Here is a 5,878-nt window from a genome sequence, read left to right as displayed (position 1 = left end):
CAGTCACATCTAGTATAAAACATGCTATGGATTGGCCAGGCACAGTGGCTCACGCCTGTAGTCCCAGCACTTTGCGAGGCCGAGGCAGTGGATCATGAGGTCAGGAGATCGAGACCATCCCGGCTAACATGGTGAAACCCCGTCTCCACTAAAAATACAAAAAATTAGCTGGGCGTCGTGGCGGGCAGTTATAGTACCAGCTACTCGGGAGGCTGAGGCAGGAGAATGGCATGAACCTGGGAGGCAGAGCTTGCAGTGAGCCGAGATCACATGCCTCCGCAATCCAGCCTGGAGCGAGACTCTGTCTCAAAAAACAAAACAAAACAAAACAAATGTTATGAATCAAGTTATAATTATTGGTATGAGAATACTGATCCTTCTATTAAGAATTATGTCTTTTTCTTAGGATAAACTTTTTAAATGAATATAACTAGTAACTTTAGTTTTTCATTTAGCATCAACTTTAAACTGAGTGCTATAAGGGTACTCAGTTGAGTTTCTTATTCAAAGCCCATCTCCAGAAAGCTTATTGACAATTATATTTTTTCAACCATATGCTATGTTAAAGCTCTCTGACTTTGAAGTAGAGACTTCTCTCACACCCAGCAGGATTAATAAACAGTGCATAAAACAGCATTGAAAATCTTTTGGGAGTACAATATTCTGCAGAATAACTAAAGGATGACACTTATTTCTAAATTAACAATTTGAGTAAGTTTTTACCTGTCAATTAAAGTTCACCATGGAAATATAAGATTTTTATGTAGTAACCGTAATTCAAGAAAAAGCAAAATCTTTATGTAAAATTACCTGTTTTAGAAAACCAAGAGATATGTTTCAATAATCAAAGGCTTGTCTCAAAAATTAGCCCAGCTTCAGAATAATTCCTCTAACTAATCTAATAGACTAACCAACACCACTAAAAAGGTCATTTCTTCCCATTCCTTCCAAGTTACGTTTTGTAAAATCATTGTAATACCCCAAGGAAACGCAAGAACACGCTTATTAGACTGATTTCTTCTTTGACGTCTATCTGACAGAAGAACACTTACAAGGCAAGTATTTAGCTTGGGATTTTAAGCCCAGAACATCACACCTTATAAAAGGTGAGGAAGGGCTGGGCGCAGTGGTTCACGCCTGTAATCCCAGCACTTTGGGAGGCCAAGGCAGACAGATCACCTGAGGTCAGGAGTTCGAGACCAGCCTGGCCAATATGGTGAAACCCTATCTCTACTGAAAACACACAAAAAATTAGCTGGGTGTGGTGGTGGGCACCTGTAATCCCAGCTACTAGGGAGGCTGAGGCAGGAGAATCGCTTGAACCCAAGAAGTGGAGGTTGTGGTGAGCTGAGAATGCACCATTGTACTTCAGCCTGGGCAACAAGAGTGAAACTCTGTCTCAAAAAAAAAAAAAAAAAAAAAGGTGAGGGAGGAAGAAGGCACAGAGAGGCCAGAAAGCCATGAGTGGCATGAAAAACTGGCCACTTGGGAGGTATGAAAAATGAAAACAGTAGAAAGGAATGGAGAGCAACACACAGAATGTACAATTCAGTCTTGGTCAGGGCTTCCAATGGCCCCGTAGCCCTTATTACAAGCCAATTCCTGATGGGCCCAATCTCTCTAGTATTAGCAGCTCTGAGCCAATTCTAACTGGGATGCCACCATTCCATACAAATGCCATTATTCTCGGCATATGCATCTTTCTACTCTTTCTTCCCCCTCCTCTACCACTCCAGCCTTGCTATATTTTTCTTGCTAAGTCATAAGCCTACCAACAACACTCAAAAATACATTTGGTTCTACCTGGTGAAGGCTCTAAAGAAGCTGTCAAGCTTCTCATACCCAAAGATGTCAGGGATGGGTCAATGATGGTACTTTCTCCAGGCAGGTGAAAGGTTATTCATTTCAGAGTTCACGGAAACCAAATGGATCAGACAGTGCACAGTGAGTGCTTTTAATTTTATGCTGCCTCAGCATCCATTTTTAAATATAAGTCAGCCTGGCTCAATTGCCCTTGACACAGTTTCCAGTACTACAGCCTACTCAAATGGTTCCAGCCAGTAGCCAGGGATAAAAACTTGGAGGTATCTCTCCTGCCTCATGGACTGGGCTTCCCGCTTTCCAGCTGCTTCCTTTAAATGGATCCTTCAGGCATCTGCCTGTGACTCACATTTCATTATCAAAAATAGAACGCTACTTGCCAGCTCCCTTTCTCTCTCTACCTGCTTGTGACCTGACCTACCTACATGTGGCCTCCAGGCATGCTGTGTACCCCCCAGGGTCTGTAAGTACTACAGACTCTTAAACTTTCACAGTGTGGCTGTCTTTGAAGCCATGCCTGCAATGTGACCCCTGATGGCAGGGCAGCCCTGAAGGGACCCAGGCAGGTGGATCCCCTGCTAGTGCTCTTTTGTCCAGGTCTCTCTGCTGCTGGAGACTGTAGTTACCAGCTAAGTCAACACAGTTTCCTTCAAAGTATTAATATGTCTCACCTTTCATAGCTGGCAGCCCACTGGCCATCAACTAGTACAGTCATTTCACTGAACGTCGAAGGCTGAGGCCTGGCCAGGTTATACACAGGATCAAGGTCCCATGCACAGGTGACAGCAGAGCCAATCTTTGCACAAAACTGATTTAGATTATTCAGAACACTGAAATTAAATTATTTGACATATATTTAAATAAATAAAGTGCCCAGTACAGAAGATGTTGAGGGAGTTGCCCCTCTCAAGAATTCTAGTTAAAACAGATCATAAAATGAGTTATTATTGATATAAGAACATTAGCAAGAAAAAAGTACGTGTGGTCTGTTCTTGCTAATTTTCTTCAATGTTTATGGAAGGTGGAACAACATGGGACTTTACAATTTGACTTTCCTGGCACAAAATCTCATAAATAAGAAATATAAAAATAAGATACCATTGGGCTCCATTTCTTGCTGCAGTATTATAAAAAAGGAACATAAAAAGCCATCTGTTTTGCAATTATACTTTGTTAGGATCCCAGACTACTTTGCAACCCTCCAGAGATGGTTTGAGGCATGCGTGTAGTGCCAAGTTCTATGATGGTTTAATTCCTGCTAAAGCTCTCAGAACTGGGATTAGAGACCACACTCTCAAAGTCTTCATGTGAAAATCCCTGAACTCTGCCATCAATTAAATTGTGCTTTCTACTACATGTGCTATTTCATGGCTTTCTTTCACAAGTCATGAGAAAACTGGCAGTGAGTATAATACACTCCTACAGAAAAACAAAATCAGTGAAAACTTGGTGATATTTTAAGGTAGATTTAAGTATATCTGTGATATTTCTCTTTAAGTAGGTACACATTGGTACCTTCACCGAAAACCAACTAGCCAAATGGTTAACACCTTGCTTTTACTGACTTTGGCAACAAGAATTCTTAACTATGTGAAAGATGCAGTGTTGACTGTTTTATATAAATACTATTTTTTTTTTTTAAGAGATGGGGTCTCCTTAAGTTGCCTAGCTGGTCTTGAACTTCTGGCCTCACGTGATTCTCCCACCTCGACCTCCCAAAGTGCTGGGATTATAGCCGGGAGCCACTGCGCCCAGCCACTCTTTTATTTAATCGTTTAAAAAAAAGTTTAAAAATCTTTTAGGTTGTCACCAAGGCAGAACAGATATTTAATCCTTTTAACACTTATCTGTTGCTCTCTGTGACATGAATTATTAAACAAAAGAGGAAATGGAGGCATAGAGAATCAGTAACTTACTCAGGGTTACCCACCCGGTAAGTGGCAGATGCAAATCTTAACACTCAGAACTACTACACAGTTACTTCTATTCATGAAATAAAGTTATTAGCAAAGTTTGCAAGGAAATTTGTAATCACTAATTCTGGCTTAGGAGAGAAAGTAATCAAGTAAATGTGATCATGTGAGTTATAATTTCCAACACTACTAAACCAAATGATATAAATTTAGTCAATTATTGCCACAGAAATGAGGAGAAGAAAGAGCTGGTGTTCAATAACCAAATGAGACTTAGGAATATATGATCCCTGAGGTTCTTGGTGAAAGCTGCTCCTTTCAGTCTCTCTCATCTCAGTAAAGCAGGAATAGAGCTACGCTCTGAATCCAGATGTTATATGATCGCCCAAATCTATGTCCTTTCCATTAAAATCTGTCTGCCAAAAATAGAATCACTTTTCTTCTGCCCACCTGAATAGGTATGGGCCACCTGATTAGGGACTTTTTTTCCATGAAAGAGATGGCAAATTAAGTTCATTATCTTTTAGTCACCATTCAGGTATAATGAATCTAATTCTTGAATTTAATATTTAAAAATCAAACTACTTGAATTATTTACATATTTAATATTTAACATTTTGCAATGAAATCCACCATTTTACTTAATAGGGGATAAAAAGACATTTATTTTTTATCCATGAAACCAAGATGACTATGGACTTCTCATTTATGGTATTGCAAATATTGAGCCCATAAATCCTGACAAACAGGAACATTTCTATAGTTACAATAAAGTAAATGTGAAAACTTTTCAACAAAACATTGTCCATTGTTAGGACTACAGTGGTGGCTTCAAAGAGTCAAACCTCACATATTAAAGCATATTCCTTTGCAGGTACACATTTTTAAAGCTAAGTTGGTATGGAAATACTTCAAAGACAAAACAAAATTATTTTGTGAGGGAACGGCAATAAAACAAATATGTAAGATTGAGGAAAATCTGAGCCCCTGACTCATGAGTCGGAGTGGCTGCTAGACTATAAAACTTCTATTGGACTTCAATGTTAAAATTTAATGAGCACAGTAGACAAAGCAGAAAACTTTAATGTTTCTTAAAATTACTATACTTATTCAGTTGATAAAGTACCAAATGCTTTAAGAATATGGAAGCCAAAAATAATATTTGGCAAAACTAACCGTGCATGATCCCTATGAGTCTTTGTCAAATTAAGGCTATTTCAGTTAATAGAGAACAAAAAAAAGTGTCCACTCAAACAATTTGAAAAGGCAGTTAGTTTTTCCTTAATCTCTAAGGGTTAAGAATAATTTCGATTGTTCTATTTGTTTTCTGAAGAAAATCTAAGCCAATTAAATAATTAAGTCCCTAGATGACATGCAAAAATAGATACATCCTTTGGTGATATTTCAAAGTAACCGGTATCTTTCAGTGTAGCAAAATTTGAAGAGAGGCTCATTATTCAGTGTAATAAAACAAATAATGCTTTTGTTCCAAACAGCTATACTTTATTCTTCACACTCTCTCTAGCTGCCATTCTCTTTAAAGAGATATTGTGTGCTGCTCTGCAATTAATTGGGAAAGTTTTGGGCTTTAAATAATCTAGGAGGTACTGTATTGTTTAATGAGCATTTCACACTACTGGAGAAGACAGACACTAAGTTTAAGATGTGCATCGTGCAATTCCAAGGCAAAAGACCTGATATTTATTGTAAAAATCAGTGATACTGATTAAAGTGGTACTCTATTTTACAGGATTCTATAAATAGAATTGAGCTTAGGCCTACTCCCTGTCCTTTATTGAAAGTACATCACCAGGTGTAGATGAATGTGACACAGTCATCAGCAGTCAGAATGAATGAGCTATACAACCGAACCTAGAGCACATGAATAATATAAATAGTCCAACTGTAGGGTACAGCTACTGAATCAATTAACTGTATAAAATTCTAACATACTTTTCAAAACAAACTGCATGCTTAAGGGGGGAAAAACCTAGTTTTTGCTATGCTTACATAAATACATTTGCATTTCATTAATATATCTGACTTCCACTATGTGTTTATATTTAAGTCCTACATTTTCATATTAAAAACCAAAACTCAAGCACTGCTACAGCAGTCATTCTGGCAGAGGTAGCTTGCGGAAT

The sequence above is a fragment of the Rhinopithecus roxellana genome, chromosome 10 (genome assembly GCF_007565055.1).
Source record: "Rhinopithecus roxellana isolate Shanxi Qingling chromosome 10, ASM756505v1, whole genome shotgun sequence".
NCBI classification, from domain to species: domain Eukaryota; kingdom Metazoa; phylum Chordata; class Mammalia; order Primates; family Cercopithecidae; genus Rhinopithecus; species Rhinopithecus roxellana.
Note: the sequence above shows the minus strand (reverse complement) of the source record.